Source organism: Symphalangus syndactylus, chromosome 11 (genome assembly GCF_028878055.3).
Source record: "Symphalangus syndactylus isolate Jambi chromosome 11, NHGRI_mSymSyn1-v2.1_pri, whole genome shotgun sequence".
NCBI classification, from domain to species: Eukaryota; Metazoa; Chordata; class Mammalia; order Primates; family Hylobatidae; genus Symphalangus; species Symphalangus syndactylus.
The window spans coordinates 46235480-46257124 of NC_072433.2; the positions used below are offsets into that span (position 1 = coordinate 46235480).

The 21645-nt window shown below is 45.7% G+C and overlaps 1 long non-coding RNA gene across 1 annotated transcript; it reads right to left on the reverse strand.

The window, feature by feature from the left end:
• Nucleotides 1-4024: 4024 nt before the first annotated feature.
• LOC134731719 (uncharacterized) lies at nucleotides 4025-20372 on the reverse strand. The gene is made up of 2 exons (XR_010114221.1): nucleotides 20068-20372; nucleotides 4025-4369 (listed from the first exon to the last, which is right to left on the reverse strand). It is a non-coding gene; the product is annotated as an uncharacterized lncRNA (long non-coding RNA).
• Nucleotides 20373-21645: the final 1273 nt, after the last annotated feature.

Sequence of the window (21645 nt, forward strand, 5' to 3'; positions counted from 1 at the left end):
TGCCTTTGCTCTGAATGCAAATATTGGGGGCATCCCTCAAAGTCCTTTTGAAGGTACTAAATTTTAAAACTTTTTTTTTTTTTTGAGATGGAGTCTCACTCTGTCTCCCAGGCTGGAGTGCAGTAGCGCGATCTCAGCTCACTGCAAGCTCCACCTCCCAGGTTCACGCCATTCTCCTGCCTCAGCCTCCCCTGGGACTACAGGCGCCCGCCACCAGGCCGGCTAATTATTTTGTATTTTTAGTAGAGACAGGGTTTCACCGTGTTAGCCAGGATGGTCTCGATCTCCTGACCTTGTGAACCGCCCACCTGGGCCTCCCAAAGTGCTGGGATTACAGGCATGAGCCACCACGCCCAGCCAAAACCTTAAAAATGGATTCATACATAGCTTAATAAAAACATCAACTATCTCTCTTTAAAAAACTCAGGAGTTTGAGACCAGCCTGGCCAACATGGTGAAACCCCGTCTCTACTAAAAATACAAAAAATCAGCTGAGCGTGGTGGCAGGCACCTGTAATCCCAGCTACTTGGGAGGCTGAGGCAGAAGAATCGCTTGAACCTGGGAGGCAGAGGTTGTAGTGAGCCGAGATCGCACCATTGCACTCCAGCCTGGGCGACAAGAACAAAATTTCGTCTCAACAACAACAAAAATAAAAACCAATCCACTTATGCCTGTAATCCCAGAACTTCAGGATGCTGAGGCAGGTGGATTGCTTGAGCCCAGAGTTCAAGACCAGTCTGGGCAATATGGCAAACCCTGTCTCTACAAAAACACAAAAATTAGGTGTGGTGGCATATGTCTGTAGTCCCAGCTACTCTGAGAGTCAGGTGGGAGGATCACTTGAGCTCGGGAGGTTGAGGCTGCAGTGAGTCGAGATCATGCCACTGCTTTTAAGAGAGACCCTATCTCTTAAAAGCAAAAACAAACAGCAACCCAGAATCCCAGTAATGTTTAGAACAAAGTCAGACCATAAAAGTGTACATTACATAGAAGTGTGAAATTCTCAAAAAATATTTTATCAAAGTAAACATGTTTATATGGAAAAAACTAAAGAAAATGTGAAACCCACTGTGATCCTCTAACCAGAGTTAAGCAAGTCTTACATTCTGGGAATATTTCTTTACTGTTCTTTTCCTGAGAATATTTTTATGTGGTTCACGGGGGTGCATAGTTCTGGGTCCTGTTTCCCCTTGAATGTTACAACATGTTAATAAAAATGCCTGATGAAAAACAAAAATTAGCTGGGTGTGGTGGCAGCTGCCTGTAATCCCAGCTAATTGGGAGGCTGAGGAAGAAGAATTGCTTTAACCTGGGAGGCAGAGGCTGCAATGAGCCGAGATCACGCCATTGCACTCCAGCCTGGGTGACAGAACAAAACTCCGTCAAAAAAAAAAGCCTGGTGGGCAGTTTCTATGGCTGCCTCAGCCACTCCATGGATGACTGTCATGGCACCTCCAGCATTTAGGTTGTGTACAGTTCTTGGTTTCTAAAATAATACCGGCCGGGCATGGTGGCTCATGCGTGTAATCCCAGCACTTTGGGAGGCCGAGGTGGGCGGATCACGAGGTCAGGAGATCGAGACCATCTTAACTAACACAGTGAAACCCCGTCTCTACTATTAATACAAAAAATCAGCCGGCTGGGGTGGCACCCGCCTGTAGTCCCAGCTACTTGGGACACTGAGGCAGGAGAATTGCTTGAACCCGGGAGGCGGAGGTTGCATTGAGCTGAGATGGCACCATTGCACTCCAGCCTGGGCGACAGAGTGAGACTCCGTCTCAAAAAATAATAATAAAATAATGCCGTATAAGGAACGTACTTACATAAAGAGGGTATTTCTCTCTCCCACCCTTGTATTTAGGATCATTGCGGGCCATTCTTAGCAGTTCCATTGTTAGTGGTGGAAGGTGCCACCACGCCCAGCTAATTTTTGTATTTTTAGTAGAGACGGGGTTTTACTATGTTGGCCAGGATGGTCTCGATCTTTTGACCTCGTGATCCGTCTGCCTTGGCCTCCCAAAGTGCTGGGATTACAGACGTGAGCCACTGTGCCCAGCCCGCCATTTTATCTCTTAATGCACGTGCCCGGGAAGTTGCTTCTCCCTGGTGCCTGCATTCAATTAACACTTTAGGGCAACAAGTGTGGATCATCAGGAAATGGCCTCTCCCTGGCGTGGGCTCCCAGTTTGTCCCTTTTAGAGAGGCAATGTTATCACTCGACATTCCTAATGGGTGGGAGAGAGCCCTCTGCTGCACCACTCAGCCCTAACTACCTGTAACACCATGAACTCTTCCAGGCCAGTGTTCCCTACCAGGGCATGACACCTCTTCTGCACTATGGTCTGGGAGGCAGAACACCAAAGGGACTGTCCCGAGAGCAGCGTCCAGGGTAGGTGGACCATGGCATGCACCTTGGCTCTACCCCTGACCAGCTGTAGGATTACTCAGTGTTAACACTGTACAACAGGGCTAATAGCCACTCATTGGGTAATAGAATAAGTGTGAGTGGCTGGGCACGTGGCCCATGCCTGTAATCCCAGCACTTTAGGAAGCTAAGGCAGGAAGATTGTTTGAGTCCAGGAGTTTGAGACCAACCTGGGCAACATAGTGAGAACCTGTCTCTCCAAAAAATACAAAAATTATCCAGGCATGGTGGCACGTGCCTGTAGTCCCAGCTGCTGAGGTGGGAGGATCCTTTAAGGTGGGGAAGCAGAGGTTGCAGTGAGACAAGATGGTGCCACTGCATGCACTCCAGTCTGGGGGACAGAGCAAGACTCTGTCTCAACATAAACACAAACAGAATAAATATGAGAATTAAATGGGAGAAAAAAAAATTCACGTGCGTGTGTGTGTGTGTGTTATGTAACTTAGCATAGTTCCTAGCAAGCAGATATGTTTGTTGAGCACTTTAGCTGATTATCTTTGGTTTAGAGCAGTGCTGATATAAGTGTTCAATATATGTTCAAACTGAAGGAAAAAATATGCCCTTAGTATGCCAAATACATTGTGAAAATGACATTTAGAGGCAGCTAGGGCCATTTCCCAACATTTCCAACACATGAACGTATTCTGCTAGCCAGAGTGTCAGAGGCATTTGAAGCAGAGTGACTCTATCTTGAATAGGGGCTGGATAGAAGAAGGCTGAGACCTACTGGGCTGCGTTCCCAGGAGGTGAGACATTCTAAGTCACAGGATGAGATAGGAGGTCAGCACAAGGTACAGGACACAAAGACCCTGCTGATAAAACAGGATGCAATAAAGAAGTGGCTAAGGGCCGAGTGTGGTGACTTACACCTGTAATCCTAGCACTTTGGGAGGCCAAGGCGGGCAGATCACTTGAGGTCAGGAGTTCAAAACCAGCCTGGGCAACATGGTGAAACCCCATCTCCACTAAAAATACAAAAAAAAAAAATTAGCCCGGTGTGGTAGCGGGCACCTGTAATCCCAGCTACTCAGGAGGCTGAGGCAGGAGAATCGCTTGAACCCAGGAGGTGGAGGATGCAGTGAGCCAAGATCACGCCACTTCACTCTAGTCTGGGTGATGGAGCAAGACTCTGTCTTAAAAAAAAAAAAAAAAAAAAAAAAACTAAAACCCACCAAAACCAACATGGCCATGAAAGTGACTTCTGGTGGTCCTTGCTGCTCATTATATGCTTATTATAATGTATTAACATGCTAACATTCCCACCAGTGCCATGACAGTTACAAATGCCATAGCAACATCAAGAAGTGACCCTATACAGTCTAAAATGGGGAACAACCCTCAGTTCTGGGAATTGCCACCCGTTTCCCAGAAAACTCTTGAATAATCCACCCCTTGTCTAGCATATAATCAAGAAATATTCATAAAATTAGCCAACCAGCAGCCCTGGGGCTGCTCTGATTATGGAGTAGCCATTTTCTTATTTTTTACTTTCCTAATAAACTTGCTTTCACATTACTCTATGGATTCACTTTGAATTCTTTCTTGCAGGAGATTCAAGAACCCTCTCTTGAGGCCTGGATCGGGAAGACAAGTACACAGGTTAGTTATTTTCTTTATTTAGTTATTTAGTTATTTTTTATTTTTTTGGAGACAGGATCTTGCTCTGTCCCCCAGGATGCAATCATAGCTCACTGCAGCCTTGACTTCCTGGGCTTAAGTGACTAACCTACCTCAGCCTTCCGAGTATCTGGGACTGCAGGCTCATGTCACCACGCTTGGCTAATTTTAAAATTTTCTGTGCAGACAGGGTGTCACCATGTTGTCCAGGCTAGACTTGAACTCCTGGACTCAAGCAATCCTCCCGCCTGTGTCTTCCAAAGTGCTGGGATTCAAGCATGAGCCATCTTGCCCGGTCTGCCTTTTTTTTTTTTTAGTCACAGTTTCTGAAATGAAAAGTGCATTGGATCCAGTTACACTATAATTGCAAAAAACGTGTTCTTAAATTGAACCTACTGGCCATATGCAGTGGCTTATGCCTGTAATCTCAATGCTTTGGGTGACTGAGGTAGGAGGATCACTTGAGGCCAGGTTGAGACAAGACTGGGCAACATAGTGAGACCTGGTCTCTACAAAAATAAAATAATTAGCCGGGCATTGGTGGTGCATACTTGTAGTCCTAGCTACTCGAGACTACTTCCTGAGGCAGGAAGATGGTTTGAGCCCAAGAATTGAAGGCTGCAGTAAGCTATGATCACACCACTGGACTCCAGCCTGGGTAACAGAGCAAGACCACATCTTTAAACCAAATGAACAAAGAAACCCAAAAATAAATTAATTGGGCCTACCTAATGAAGACTGGTGCCATGGACATTTGTTTTTGGTGCAGATCTATATTGACATGTTGGCTCCAGTTAGGAACTAGGACCATTTGGACTCCTTGGCATTTACACAAGGTAAAGTCCTCCCCCAAAAGACCTTTGTGGGGCTTTGTCCTTTTATGGTTAAGTTAAGCTGCTGTTTGCTGTTTCCAAACTACAGCTTTAAAGCAAAATGCCCCCAGTCTTTCGGGCCAGCATCATGATATACACTGGGTGTCAAAACCCCACTCACTCAAGGAAATATGGTATATAAGAGTGAGCGGCTGGGCACGTGAACCACTGCACCTGGCCGCCTGGAGTTTAATTTAATGGCCTTATCTTTGTTACCTACCAGGGCATCTGAATGAGTGTTGGCATATTTATAGATATGCTAAAGCCTCATGTTATTCATTCATCAAACACTGGCTTAGCAGCTGTGCACCAGGCACAGGGTTAAGTGATGGGGACACAGCAGTGAATAAGACCTGGTCCCATGATTTATAAGGTTGATAATACCCCATGCTGGTAAGAGAGGGGAAGCCAACACTGATACACTGTTAGTAGTGGTGTGACTTTATACAACTTTTTTTTTTTTTTTTTTTGAGACAGAGTTTCACTCTTGTTGGCCAGGCTGGAGTGTGATGGCGCAGTCTCGGCTCACTGCAACCTCCACCTCCCAGGTACTGCAGCCTCCACCTCCCAGGTTCAAGCGGTTCTCCTGCCTCATCCTCCCAAGTAGCTGGGATTACAGGTGCCTGCCACCACACCTGGCTAATTTACGGGGTTTCATCATGTTGGCAAGGCTGGTCATGAACTCCTGACCTCAGGTGATCCACCCACCTCGGCCTCCCAAAGTGCTGGGATTACAGATGTGAGCCACCATGCCCGGCCAAATTTATACAACTTTTTGAGAGCATTTTGGTATCGTCAACATTCAATATACATATGCCTGTTCTAGGCCAGGTGCGGTGGCTCATGGCTGTAATTCCAGCACTTTGGGAGGCCAAGGTGGGTTGATCACCTGAGGTCAGAAGTTTGAGACCAGTCTGAACAACATGGCGAAACCCTGTCTCTACTAAAAGTATGAAAATTAGCCAGACGTGGTGGTGGGTGCTTGTAATCTCAGCTACTTGGGAGGCTGAGGCACGAGAATCACTTGAACGTAGGGGCGGAGGTTGCAGTGAGCTGAGATCATGCCACTGCAGTCCAGCCTGGGTGACACAGCAAGACTCCGTCTCAAAAACAAAAACAAACAAACAAACAAAAAACCATATGCCTGTTCTAAAACTATAGTAATCATCAGCCAGGCTTGGTGGGTCATGCCTGTAACCCTAGCACTTTGGAACGCCAAGGCTGGTGAATCCTTTGAGCCCAGGAGTTTGAGACCAGCCTGGGCAACATAGCGAAACCCCGTCTCTACAAAAGATACAAAAATTAGCCAGGTGTGGTAGCATGCGCCTGTAGCCCCAGCTACTTGGGAGACTGAGGTGGGAGGATCACTTTAGTCTGGGAGGCGGAGGCTGCAATGAGCTGAGATCGTGCTACAGCACTCCAGCCTGGGCAACAGAGTGAGACTCTGTCTCAAAAATAAAATAAATAAAACCATAGTAATCAAGACAGTCTGGTATTGCTGAAAGGGCAGACAAATAATAGAACGGAATAGAGTCCAGAAATAGACTCCCATGCATTTATCACTTTGGCATAAAATAGACCATACACATGTGTTGCATGCAATCACACACATGCATATATCTTTCACACACTTACATTGACAAGTATGCCAAAGTAACACAATGGAGAAGGAAAGTCCCTTCAATAAATGGCACTAAAACACTTGGATGCTAAAGCATCCATATGGGGAAAAAACAAGCCTCAATGCCTACCTCTACATATACTATATTTTAGATGGATTGCAGACCTAAAATTTAAGAGCTAAAATTGTAAAGCTTCTAGAAGAAAACCTAAGAGAATATCTTTGCAACTTTGAGATCCACAAATATTTCTTTCTTTCTTTTTTTTTTGAGACAGAATCACTCTGTCGCCCAGGCTGGAGTGCAGTGGCACTATCTCAGCTCACTGCAACTTCTGCTGCCCGGGTTCAAGTGATTCTTCTGTTTCAGCCTCTCAAGTAGCTGGGTTTACAGGTGTGAGCCACCACGTCTGGTTAATTTTTATATTTTTAGTAATGATGGGGTTTCACCATGTTGGCCAGGCTGGTCTTGAACTCCTGACCTCGAGAGACCCACCTGCCTTGGCCTCCCAAAGCGCTGGGATTATAGGGGTGAGCCACTGCACCCAGCCAGAGACATGCAAATGTTTTTTAGGATAAAAAGGCACAAATTGGCTGGGCTCGGTGGATCACACCTGTAATACTAGCACTTTGGGAGGACAAGGCGGGTGGATCGCGAGGTCATGAGTTCGAGACCAGCCTGGCCAATATGATGAAACCCTGTTTCTACTAAAAATGCAAAAATTAGCCAGGTGTGCTGGCACGCACCTGTAATCTCAGCTACTTGGGAGGCTGAGGAAGGAGAATTGCTTGAACCTGGGAGGCGGAGGTTGCAGTGTGCTGAGATTGCACCACTGCACTCCAGCCTCTGTCTCAAAAAAAAAAAAAAAAAAGGCACAAATCATAAATGAAAACATCAATAAATTGGACTTAACTGAAACGACAAACAGAGAGAGGCTCTCTGAAAGAAAAGATACATATTTGGGAATAGAGCATTGCCATAGGAATACACAGGCCACAGTAAACTGTGTACATATGCAGGAAGGTAAAGAAAGTCAAAAGCTTTTAAAGGAAAAAATGAGGAAGATTACTTGTTTTGAAATAATTACCCCTGGCTACAAATATCAATAACAAGAGCGATGTCAGTCTGAGGTTGGACAGGCAGCTGCTAGGTAGACATCCTTGCAGAAGTATTCTTTTGTGTAAAACGTGATGGCTTTTGTGCAAGGTTGTGGTTTTTGCTGTCTTCTGTGATAGTTTTTGTTATCAGGCATACCAACATAAAACCCTCTCTTTGTGACTTTCCCTAGCTCCATTTGTCAGGGTTTTTCTTTTTTACTTAAAAATATTTTTAAAAATTTTTTCAGAAACAAGGGTCTTGCTATCCTGCCCAGGCTGCTGTTGAATTACTAGCCTCAAATAATCCTCTACCTCAGCCTCCTGCGTAGCTGGGGTAATAGGCACGAGCCACCATGCCCTGTTTCTCAGGGACTTTTTTTTTTTTCCCAAACATTAGTGACTCCATTTTGATTCTGACAGCATTCACAAGTTTATCAAAATTAAGAATTTCTGGCCGGGCACAGTGGCTCACGCCTGTAATCCCAGCACTTTGGGAGGTCAAGGAGGGCAGATCACTTCAGATCAGCAGTTCAAGAGACTAGCCTGGCCAATGTGGTGAAACCCCACTCTACTAAAAATATAAAAATTAGCCGGGTGTGGTGGCAGATGCCTGTAATCCCAGCCACTCGGGAGGCTGAGGCAGGAGAATCACTTGAGCCTGGGAGGCAGAGGTTGCAGTGAGGCGAGATCAGGCCATCGCACTCCAGCCTGGGTGATGAGAGCGAAACTCCATCTTAAAAAAAAAAAAAAAGGGAATTTCTGATCTTTTTTTTTTTTTTTGAGGAGTCTCGCTCTGTCTCCCAGGCTGGAGTGCAGTGGCGCAATCTTGGCTCACTGCAAGCTCCGCCTCCCGGGTTCACGCCATTCTCCTGCCTCAGCCTCTCCGAGTAGCTGGGACTACAGGTGCCCACCACCACACCTGGCTAATTTTTTGTATTTCTTAGTAGAGACGGGGTTTCACCGTGGTCTCGATCTCCTGACCTCGTGATCCGCCTGCCTCGGCCTCCCAGCGGAATTTCTGATCTTTAAAAGACACCAAGAAAATGAAAAGACAAGCCACAGACTGGGAGAAGACATATTTAGAATATCAATCTGATAAAGAACTTGTATCCAGAATACATAAAGAACTTCAACAACTCCATAACAAGAAGAAAAACAACTGTAGAGCCAGGCACAGTGTTGCAAACCTGTAATCCCAGCACTTTCAGAGGCCAAGGCAGGAGGATTGCTTGAACCCAGGAGTTCAAGACCAGCCTGAGCAATATAGCAAGACCTCTTCTCTACAGAAAAATTTAAAGATTAACCAGGTGTGGTGGTGGTGATGTTACCAAATGGGTTCCAATCCAGACCCCGAGAGAAGGTTCTTAGATCTCATGCAAGAAAGAATTCAGGGCAAGTCCACAGAGTAAAGTGAAAGCAAGGTTATTAGAGAAGTAAGGAAACACATGAATGGCTACTCCACAGGTAGTGCAGCCCAGAGAGCTGCTGGTTGGCTATTTTTATGGTTATTTCTTGATTTTTTTTTTTTTTTTTTTTTTTGAGTTGGAGTCTCGCTCTGTCTCCTAGGCTCTAGTGCAGTGGTGCAGTATCAGCTCACTGGCAGCCTCCGCCTCTCAGGTTAAAATGATTCTCATGCCTCAGCCTCCTGAGTAGCTGGGATTACAGGTGCACGCCACCATGCCAGGCTAATTTTTGTATTTTTAGTAGAGATGGGGTTTCACCATGTTGCCCGGTCTGGTCTTGAACTTCTGTCCTGAAGTGATCCACCTGCCTTGACCTCCCAAACTGCTGGGATTACAGGCGTGAGCCACCGCGCCTGGCCTATTTCTTGATTACATGCTAGACAAGGGGTCGATTATTCATGAGTTTTGCAGGAAAGGAGTGGGGATTTCCCAGAACTGAGGGTTCCTCCCCTTTTTAGACCATGTAGGGTAACTTCCTGATGTTGCTGTGGATTTTGTAAACTGTCACAGCACTGGTGGAAGTGCCTCTTACATGCTAATGTATTATAATGAGGGTATAATGAGCAGTGAGGATGACCAGAGGCCACTTCTGTCACCGTCTTGGTTTTGGTGGGTTTTGGCCAGCTTCTTCCCCTCATCCTGTCTTATCAGTAGAGTCTTTATGACCTGCGTCTTGTGATACCAGTCTTGCCGACCTCCTGTATCTCCCTGCAACTAAGAATGCCTAACCTCTTGGGAATGCAGCCAGCAAGTCTCAGCCACCTGTTACCTAGCCCCCATTCAAGGAGTCGCTCTAGTTTGAACCCCCCTGACAGAGTTGGGACCTACACTCCCAACTACTCGGGAGGCTGAGGCGGGAGAATCACTTGAGTCCGAGAGTTCGAGGCTGCAGTGAGCTGTGATCGCGCCACTAAACTCCAGCCTGGGCAACAGAGTGAAACCCTATCACTTAAAAAAACAAAACAAAACAATTTAAAAAAAATAGGGGAAAGATTTGAACAGACACTTTATAAGGGAAGATGTACACAAGGCCAGTAAGACCGGGAAATATCTGAGCTTCAAGTCAGGGACATATAAAAAAATTAAATAAAAGCATGGAAAGATGCTCAACAACAGCAGTCCTGAAAAGGAACGCAAATTCAGAGCACTAGGGACCAGCCGAAATGACCAAAATGAGAAAGCTTGACAATGTTTTTTGTCCACAATAATGTGGAGCAGTTGAAATACTGGTGGTGGGAATGAAAAAATAATAAATTGGCCGGGTGCGGTGGCCTACACCTGTAATCCCAGCACTTTAGGAGGCCGAGACAGGCGGATCTCTTGAGGTCAGGAGCTTGAGACAAGCCTGGCCAACATGGTGAAACCCCATCTCTGCAAAAAAAATACAAAAATTAGCTGGGCGGCCGGGCGCGGTGGCTCACGCTTGTAATCCCAGCACTTTGGGAGGCCGAGGCGGGCGGATCACGAGGTCAGGAGATCGAGACCACGGTGAAACCCTGTCTCTACCAAAAATACAAAAAATTAGCCGGGCGTGGTGGCAGGCGCCTGTAGTCCCAGCTACTCGGAGAGGCTGAGGCAGGAGAATGGCGTGAACCCGGGAGGCGGAGCTTGCAGTGAGCCGAGATCGCGCCACTGCACTCCAGCCTGGGTGACAGAGCGAGACTCCATCTCAAAAAAAAAAAAAATTAGCTGGGCATGGTGGCACACGCCTGTAGTCCCAGCTACTTGGGAGGCTGAGGCAGGAGAATCACTTGAACCCAGGAGGCAGAGTTTGCAGTGAGCCAAGATTGTGCCACTGCACTCCAGCCTGGGCGACAGAGTGAGATCCTGTCTCAAAAAAAGAAAACAAAAAAAAGGAGGAGGAGGAGGAAGAGGAGGAAGAAGAGGAAAAAGAGGAAGAGGAAGAGGAGGAGGAGGAGGAAGAGGAGGAGGAGGAGTAAGAAGAAGGAGGAGGAGGAGAGAGAGAGAGAAGGAAGGAAGGAAGGAGAGAGGGAGGAAAGGAAAGGAAGGAAGGAAGGTAGGTTGTTAAATGGCTGGGTGCGGTGGCTCACACCTGTAATCCCAGCACTTTGGGAGGCCAAGTTGGGTGGATCACTTGAGGTCAGGAGTTCAAGACCAGCTTGACCAACATGGTGAAACCCCATCTCTACTAAAAAAATACAAAATTAGCCAGACATGGTGGTGCACACCTGTAATCCCAGCTACTTGGGAGGCTGAGGCAGGAGAATCGCTTGAACCCAGGAGGCAGAGGTTGCAGTGAGCCGAGATCATGCCATTGCACTCCAGCCTGGGCAATGAGAGAGCGAAACTCCATCTCAAATGGCTAAAAAGTTGCAAGCCTTTATTTGTGTTTAGATCATTGCTAGATTAATCAGATTTGGTATTTAATTGCTTAATGTAACCTGTGTTACGAAGTATGTACATCAGGCCAGGCGTGGTGGCTCACCCCTATAATCCCAGCACTTTGGAAGGCTGAGGTAGGCGGATCACTTGAGGTCAGGAGTTCATGACCAGCCTGGCCAACATGGTGAAACGCCGTCTGTACTAAACATAGGAAAATTAGCCTGGTGTGGTGGCGTGTGCCTGTATTCCCAGCTACTCGGGAGGCTGAGACAGGAGAATTGCTTGAAGTGGGGAGGGGGAGTTTGCTGTGAGCCGAGGTCGCGTCACTGCACTCCGGCCTGGGCGACAGAGTGAGACCCTGTCTCAAAAAAAAAAAAAAAGAAAAGTACATCAAAGAATTTTAATGTCTTAATTATTGCTTTTATTTTATTTATTTATTTATTTATTTATTTATTTATTTATTTATTTATTTGAGACAGGCTCTTGCTCTGTCACCCAGGTTGCGGTACAGTGGCACAATCTCAACTCACTGCAGCCTTGAACTCCCAGGCTTAAGGAATCTTCCCACCTCAGCCTCCTTAATAACTGTAACTACAGGTGCACAATACCATGTCGGGCAAATTTTTGTATAGTTGTTGTTTTTAAATAATATATGTTATGTTTATTGTAAAAAATTAGGAAATGCAGATAAGAAAAAGAAGGGAAAATCACTCATGAAAATGTGAAATAATCTAAGTAGTGTGGAATACGAAGGGTTTATTGTTTATTTTGTTGTATTATAATGACATCAGAAACACATAAGAAATGTCCTTCAAAAAGATGCATGTTGACGTTATGTAGGGATAAAAATCAGTGAGGTGCAGCATTTGCTTTAAAATACTTCCAAGCCAGGGCAGTGGCTCACTCCTGTAATCCCAGTGCTTTGGGAGGCCGACACAGGAGGATTGCTTGAACCCAGGAGTTTGAGACCATCCTGGGCAACATGGCGAAAACCCATCTCTACAAAAAAAATACAAAAATTAGCCAGTGTTGTGGCCCACACCTGTAATGTCAACTACGTGGGAGGCTGAGGTGGGAGAATCCCTTGAGCCCAGGAGTTTGAGGCTGCAGTGAGCCAAGATTGTGCCACTGTACTGTAGCCTGGGCGACAGGTGAGACCTTGTCTCTAAATAAATAACATATTTCAGGAGAGAGGGGTCAGTTTGCAAAAATAATAATAATAATAATAATAAGTAAAACAAGTGTGGCAAAATAAAAAATAATGAATCAGTTGGGGCAATGGGCATATAGAGGTTCATTATATTATTCTACTTTTGTGTATAATTTTTTTGTTTTTTTTTATGTTTGAGACTGAGTTTCTGCAACCTGAGCTGGAGTACAGTGGCGCGATCTCAGCTCACTGCAACCTCCACCTCCCACTTCAAGCGATTCTCCCGCCTCAGCCTCTCGAGTAGCTGGGACCACAGGCACACTCCACCACACCCAGCTAATTTTTCTATTTTTACTAGAGACAGGGTTTCACCATGTTGGCCAGGCTGGTCTCAAACTCCTGACTTCAAGTGATCTGCCTGCCTCAGCCTCCCAGAATGCTGGGATTGCAGGCGTGAGCCACCGTGCCCGGCCTGTGTATAATTTTATAATTAATTTTTATAATAAAAATGTTTTTGGCCGGGCACGGTGGCTCACGCTTGTAATCCCAGCACTTTGGGAGGCCGAGGCGGGCGGATCAAGAGGTCAGGAGATCGAGACCACGGTAAAACCCCGTCTCTACTAAAAATACAAAAAAAAATTAGCCGGGCGTGGTGGCAGGCGCCTGTAGTCCCAGCTACTCGGAGAGGCTGAGGCAGGAGAATGGCGTGAACCCAGGAGGCGGAGCTTGCAGTGAGCCGAGATCGCGCCACTGCACTGCAGCCTGGGCGACGGAGCGAGACTCCGTCTCAAAAAAAAAAAAAAAAAAAAATGTTTTTAAACATCCATAATCCTCAAATCCAGAGAAAATCATTACTTTTGACTTTGTGCATATCCCATCAGAACAGTTATGAAGGCATTTTTTTTTTTTTTGAGACGGAATCTCGCTCTGTCGCCCAGGCTGGAGTGCAGTGGTGTGATCTCGCTCACTGCAAGCTCCGCCTCCAGGGTTCATGCCATTCTCCTGCTTCAGCCTCCGGAGTAGCCAGGACTACAGGTGTGCACCACCACACCCAGCTAAGATTTTTTATTTTTTATAGAGACAGGATCTTGCCATGTTCCCTAGGCTGGTCTCAAACTCCTGGCCTCAAGTGATCCTCCTGCCTTAGCCTCACAAAGTGCTGGGATTACAGTCATGAGCCACCATTCTAGGCCACTGGTCTTTTCTTTCCACTAGAAAAGTTTGAATTAATAGGCTGGGTGTGATGGCTCATGCCTGTAATCCCAGCACTTTGGGAGGCCGAGGCAGGTGGATTATGAGGTCAGAAGTTCGAGACTAGCCTGGCCAACATGGCAAAACCCCATCTCTACTAAAAATACAAAAATTACCTGGGTGTGGTGGCAGGCGCCTGTAATCCCAGCTACTCGGGAGGCTGAGGCAGGAGAATAAACTTGAACCTGGGAGGTGGAGGTTGCAGTGAGCCGAGATCGTGCCATTGCTCTCCAGCTTGGATGACAAGAGCAAGACTCTGTCTCAAAAAAAAAAAAAAAAAAGAAAAGTTTGAATTTTGAATTATTTTCCTTTAGCTGTCTTGAACTATTGAAATATATCTCCCAGGTTCAAGTGGTTCTCCTGCCTCAGCTTCCTGAGTAGCTGGGATTACAGGCATGTGCCACCACGCCCGGCTAATTTTTTCTATCTTTAGTAGAGACAGGGTTTCACCATGTTGGCCAGGCAGGTCTTGAACTCTTGACCTCAAGTGATACCCCCGCTTTGGCCTCCCAAAGTGCTGGGATTACAGGCATGAGCCACCACGCCCAGCCCTCCTTGTGGTTTTGATTTGCATTTCCTTGATGACTAGTAATTAGCATTTTTTCATACACCTGTAGGCCATTTGTAGGTTTCTTTCGAGAAATGTCTAATCAGATTTTTCGCCCTTCTTAATTTTTTTTTTTGCAGTTGAGTTATTTGTGTTCCTTATACACTCTGGTTATTAATTCTTTGTCAGATGGACAGTCTGCAATATTTTCTTCCACTCTGAGTTGTCTCTTCACTTATATCTTTATCCATTCAGCCACTCTATGTGTTTTTGTGTTTTTTTCACACAGGGTCTCAACGTTGCTTTTTAATAACTACACATTATGCATTGAATGGACATAACAAAATTTAATGGGAGATGTTCAGGTTATTTCCAACTTCTCACCATTATTGACAATATTTCAATAACCATTCTTGTGTTTAATCTTGTTGCACAGCCATACTTCCCCATGATAAAAGTCTAAAAAGGAAACTTCGGGATGAAAAACTGTTTAAGCACCAGGGGGAGCTGGTCACCTATGTGATCCCCACCTGCAGTGCTGTGGGGTTTAAAAAAATTTTTTTTGAGACAGGGTCTCACTCTGCCCAGGCTGAAGTGCACTGGCACAATCTCTGCTCACTGCAACCTCTGCGTCCTGGGTTCAAGCGAACCTCCCGCCTCAGCCTCCCAAGTAGCTGAAACTATAGGTGTGTGCCACCACATCTGGCTAATTTTTATGTTTTTAATAGAGACAGAGTTTCACCATGTTGGCCAGGCTGATCTGGAACTCCTGGCCTCAAGTGATCTGCCTGCCTTGGCCTCCCAAAGTGCTGAGATTAGAGGCATAAGCCACTGCGCCCAGCTTGTTTTGTTTTTAAGCAAACCCTAGTCCTCTACCTTAGCAGTTTCCGCTTCCTAAGATGAAAGTGCAAAATGTCTGGGGCACACAGCTTGTAAACAGTACCTGGCATCTAGGAATGCTCAACAGAGCCTTTCGTCTTTGAAAACCTACCCCCCGTTGCTGTATTCTTTAATGTGAACAATAGATGTTTCTCCAGTGCATAAAGTGCTGTGTCCTTCAAGTCCTAAGCCCCTTTTACATGGGAAGGCTGGCACTGCCACTGTCAGATCATTTAGAAGAGAACAGGCCCACCTCAGCCTCATGGTTGGGCATGTGACCCAGGCCCTGCTGTTCAATGCATGATGTGCACCTTAACCACAGTGATTGGTGCAAGTATGGCACAAAACCCACACCAGACCAATAAGACCCTACCCAGGACCTTTGCTGAAGTGTAGAGAAAAGACTTGCTACTTCTTCAGGGTTTGTTGACTTGGTTGTAAAGCATCGTGTTGAAGCACATGAGCTTTGGAGTTTGGACTTGAATTGGAATCCCTTCTTGATCACTTCCTGGCCATGTGACCTTTCTGAAATTCCTCAATATCTCAGATATTTGGTGTTTGTTTGTTTTGAGACAGAGTCTCGCTGTCTTGCCCAGGCTGGAGTACAGTGGCATGATCTCAATGCAGCCTCTGCCTCCTTGGCTCAGCCTCCCAAGTAGCTGGGTCTACAGGCATGTGCCACCACACCTGGCTAATTTTGTATTTTTAGTAGAGATGGAGTTTCACCACATTGGCCAGGCTGGTCTCAAACTCCTGACCTCAAGTGATCCACCCACCTCAGCCTCCCAAAGTGCTGAGATTACAGGTGTGAGCCACCGCCCAGCCAATATATCAGATATTTGACTTCCTCATCTGTAAACTGGGGCAGTAATAATTTCTACCTTCCAGGGTTGTTGTGGGTTTTGTGTGACGTAACACGTATAAAACACTAAGTGCTGAGCCTGCTACAGACAAATTATTCCATGATGCTGGCTGGCTGTTGCGACACAGTCCACACCCCGAGATGTGGAGGCAGCCAGTATCCATCTCTTGCTCCACCTGTTAGTCAATAGTGCTACTGCTCCCTCACCAAACACACACACTTGTCCTTTTCCGCCATCGGTACATAAATGAGGCATTACCAGATGGTGACCATAACCTGGCATTTTCTGGGAAACTCCCTATTTCAAATATTTGATTGCATTAGCAGAAAACAAGTTGCAGCTTCTGGGGAAAGGAACATAATTCCTGCCCAAGTATGATGCTGTTTCTCTGGGCGGGTGTTTTTTTAAGCCAGGCCAGGAGAAAGAGTGATTTCTGCTCAGCCAACCTTGTATCAGGTAGGACTCAACTGGTTGCCAAGTGACAGAAAACCCTACTGAAACAGAAGAGAAAATTTATTAGTGGATAAATTACAGGTTAGTTCTGATTCACAAGGATTGAGAGTCAGTGAGGTTGTGGTCCCCAAGAGCAGAAGTGTTAAACCTTTCCTTAAAAAGAGCCAGATAGTAAATATTTTAGGCTTTGCAGAATATATGGTCTTTGTTGCAGCCGCTCGACCCTGCTATTGTAGCATGAAAGCATCATAGTAAATATGTAAAAGAATGAGCATGGCTGTATTCCAATACAATTTATTTACGGAAGCAGGGGGTAGGCTGCATTTGGCCCCTGGACTGTGGTTTGCTGACACCTGACTTTAGAGGAAAATCAGAATGCAATTACCCAAAGAAAGGGAATTGAATACAGGTGGCAAAAATACAAAAATAATGCCCATGTTAAGCTCCAAATTCTCCTGGCACAATCTTTTCTGTCCTCTTAAAGCAAACAAAGGGAAATGAGGTGACCAGCCTGGTCTGGGGATCCAGTTTATTTGGGTGGAACAAAGTTCTTTCTCTCTGTGGATCTATTTAGTATATCAGGGGTTTAAGCCCAGGACCTTAAAGATAAGTATGGTACATGCTGGGGAGCTCATGTGCTGAGGTTTTACTTCTTCTGTGCCCACTCTAATTTCTTAGGCCAACCTCTGGATTTTTTTTTTTTTTTTTTTTTTTTTTTTTTTTTTTTTTTTTTTTGAGATGGAATCTCGCTCTTATCAGCCAGGCTGGAGTATGATGGTGCGATCACGGCTCACTGCAACCTCTGCCTCCCGAGTTCAAGTGATTTTCTTGCCTCAGCCTCCTGAGTAGTTGGGATTACAGGTGTGTGCCACCATGCCCAGCTAATTTTTTATATTTTTAGTAGAGAAGGGGTTTCACCATGTTGGCCAGGCTGGTCTCGATCTCCTGTCCTCGTGATCCAACCGCCTCGGCCTCCCGAAGTGCTGGGATTACAGGCGTGAGCCACCATGCCCGGCCCTAACTCTGGATTTATGATTGTCCATGGATCAAGATCCTTGGACTTTCACTGATACAGGATAATGCGTTACAGATTCCTCATCTTCCAGATGTGCCTCACTGCTGTTATGATGGGCGTGCTTTTATTCACTGGATTCACAAGATGTCTTAGATGTAAGTATGTACTGATCAGTGTTAGCAGAATGTTAATGAGCCATTATATACTCATGCTTTAGAATGTCTTGGTCAGGTAAAAACTTTGCCAATACAGCATTGGCAAAGGAATTCTAAAGATTTTATGCTGACCAAATGTTTGAGGGATCTTGTGTTGAGCAAATGTAGTCAGTGGTCCTCTGTGAGTCAATATAAGGAAGATAAGGAAACTCTGTGGACAAAGTCTTTGAGATCTAAGCCACCCTAAAGGTGAGGAGTCAGAGGGTTTCATTTTATCTTTTTTTTTTTTTTTTTTGAGATGGAGTCTCACTCTGTTGCCCAGGCTGGAGTACAGTGGCGTGATCTCAGCTCACTGCAACCTCTGACTCCCTGGTTCAATGATTCTCCTGTCTCAGCCTCCCAAGTAGCTGGGATTACAGGCACATGACACCATGCCCGGCTAATTTTTTTTTTTTTTTAGTAGAGACGGGGTTTCACCATGTTGGCCAGGATGGTCTCGATCTCCTGACCTCATGATCCACATGCCTCCCAAAGTGCTGGGATTACAGGCATGAGCCACCACGCCCAGCTGCCTTCTCTTTTTTTGAGACAAAGTCCCACTCTGTTGCCCAAGCTGGAGTGCAGTCACGTGATCTCGGCTCACTGCAACCTCCACCTCCTGGGTTCAAGCAGTTCTCCTACCTCAGCCTCCCGAGTAGCTGGGATTACAGGCACGTGCCACCATGTCCGGCTAATTTTGTATTTTTAGTAGAGACGGGGTTTCATTATGTTGGCCAGGCTGGTTTTGAACTCCTGATCTCGTGATCCACCCGCCTTGGCCTCCCAAAGTGCTAGGATTCCAGGCGTGAGCCACCATGCCCAGCCGAGTCAGAGGGTTTCTAAAGGAGGCTGGGCGAGGTGGCTCATGCCTGGAATCCCAGCACTTTGGGAGGCTGAGGTAGGAGGATTGCTTGAGTCCAGAAGTTGAGACAAGCCTGGGTGACATACTGAAACCCCATCTTTATAAAAAAAATACAAAAATTAGCCAGGTGTGGTGGTGTGCACCTGTGGTCCCAGCTACTCAGGAGGCTGAGGTGGTAGGATTGCTTAAGCCTGGGAAGTGGAGGCTGCAGTGAACTGGGATCAAGCCTCTGCACTCCACAGCGGAGGCTGCAGTGGGCCCAGGAGGTTGAGCCTCTGCACTTGGTCTGGGCAACAGAGCAAGAGTGGTAGTTCACGCCTGTAATCCCAACATTTTGGGAGGCCGAGGCAGGCAGATCCCCTGAGGTCAGGAGTTTGAGACCAGCCTGGCTAATATGGTGAAACCTCGTCTCTACTAAAAATACAAAAATTAGCTGGGCATGGTGGCAGGCGCCTGTTATCCCAGCTACTTGGGAGGCTGAGGCTGGAGAATCACTTGAACACAGGAGGTGGAGGTTGCAGTGACTGGAGATCACGCCATTGCACTCCAGCTTGGGTTACAAGAGCAGGACTCCATCTCAATCAATCAATCATTAATAAAAATTTTTTAAAATGTTGAATCTCCTTTCTTTGATAGCAAGTAATGAAGCGTTCCAAGCCTAAACTTCTGTAGTGAAGCCATTGTCATGAACATCTCTAAACTGTCAGGATACACATGGAAGATCCAACACTGTTTCTCTGTTATTCCTGGGAGGAGATTCTGGGTATCCAGCTACTGACTGACTGATGTCCAGGATCATGCTAGACCTCTCTAGCTCAGAGGTCTCTGGTCCTAAGGTCAGATCTTAGGACTGGAACCTAGCGACTTTCAGCCATAAGACATGTCCCTGAGCCAATGAGGTGAGAAAAGAATTGGATGGAGTTTCACCATGTTGTTCTGTCATGCCACTGCTACCCATATTAACAGGCTTGTTTGGAAAGCCTGGGAATCAGGAGCGCTTGGGACTAGGGACAGGCTATACCTTCAGAGGGAACAGCTCAACTCTCCCAATGAGCTCTCTGGAATCGAGCTTTAGATGCCCGGGCAAGGCCAGAACATTGTAGATGAGTCCAGCTGGAATCAGTTGCCAACAGGGGAACCCAGCTTCCCAATGACATCAGGATTAGCACATGAGCCTTGGTACTGGGCTGTCTTCGGGTGGATGTTTCCCTACAAGAATACCTGTATTTTTGCAGGAGGGGTCTATACAGGCATTATCCTTCACTGAATCTTGTGTTCTCTAAAATTAAGTAGATCCCCTTTTAAACATAGATCCCCATTTTATAGGCTTGATTTTGCTGAGTCACATCATAGCTTTCAAGACTTAAAATTGTGCCTAAATAGGTAAAAACATTAGCCAGACATGGCGGCACATACCTGTGGTCCCAGTGACACAGGAGGCTGAGGCAGGGGGATCACTGGAGCCCAAGAGGTCGAGGCTGCAGTAAGATTTGTTTGTGTCACTGCACTCCAGTCTGGTGAGCATGAGACCCTGTCTCCATTAAAAGAAAAAAAAAAAAAGTAAAAATGTAAGTAATCATTACTTGTTTGCCAAGCAAAATATTCCTGCGTGAGGTCCTTGTGGTGAAGAAGTTAAGAAATCACTAGTGCCCAACCGTGTTGCACCATATTCTCGTAAAATATATTTTGGTTCTGTCCCCTAATCCTCATGTGCTAACAGGGATGTATTGTTTTTTCTAGAGCTCCTTTGCAGGGATTTAGATCATTATTTCAGATCTTCCAGATCTTAGATTTGGTTCAAGAGGTCAAGAAGTACTTCCTTCATTCATAAATATTTATTTAGGTTCTACTATATGCCAGTGTTCTATGCACTAGAAGCTTAACTTTGTAATCTGGTTTGAAGCATTGTGTACAAATGCACAAAGACATATGTATGAAGCTGTTATCCACAGCATTGTTTGTAATAACTGGAAACAATTCGAACATCTATCAATAGGTAGGAAATGGTTCATTCAAACAACAGAACCTTAAAATCATTAAAAATAGATCTTTATGTATTAGTATGCAAATATGCCAAAGGAATAATAAGACCAAAAGTTGTAAAAATAAGTTATTTTATCCCACTTTTGCATACACACACACGAGAAATTGGTAAAAGTGATTACATCTGGGAACAGGTTGGAAAATTTAGTTCTATATATATTTAAAAAAAAAAAAAAAGACCAAGGCCGGGCGTGGTGGCTCACACCTGTAATCCAGCACTTTGGGAGGCCAAGGCGGGAAGATCACTCGAGATCAGGAATTAAAGACCAGCCTGGCCAACATAGTGAAAACCCGTCTCTACAAAAACACAAAGATCTAGCCAGCCGTGGTGGCGCATGCTTGTAGTCCCAGCGACTCAGGAGGCTGAGGCAGGAGAATCGCTTGGACCCAGAAGGCAGAGGTTGCAGTGAGCCAAGATTGCACCACTGCACTCCAGCCTGGGCGACAGAGGGAGACTCCGTCTCAAGAAAAAAACAAAATGAAACAAAACAAAAACAAAAACAAAAAACCAACTTTGTGTTGATAGTCTCATGAGCACGTGATTTGGATTGGGGGGAGATTCATTTTTTAAAGTCAATAGTTCTATGTTTTTTTAACGATCATGTATTGCCTTCCTAACAGAAAAAAATAATTTGTATACTATTTGTAGATTATGGAAGGGGATACCTATTCACACATAGAATGGTAAGCTTCATCACTGAAGATTCTCAACCCACTTCTGGTATAAGCTTTCTCAGGGTCTTTTCTTCCTATAGCTGGGAAGTCAGGTTTTTTTTGTTTTTTTGGGACAAAGTCTCACTCTGTTGCCCAGGCTGGAGTGCAGGGGTGCAATCTCGGCTCACTGCAACCTCCGCCTCCTGGGTTCAAGCTTCTCCTGCCTCAACCTCCCAAGTAGCTGGGACCACAGGCACGTGCCACCATGCCTGGCTAATTTTTTGTATTTTTTTTTTT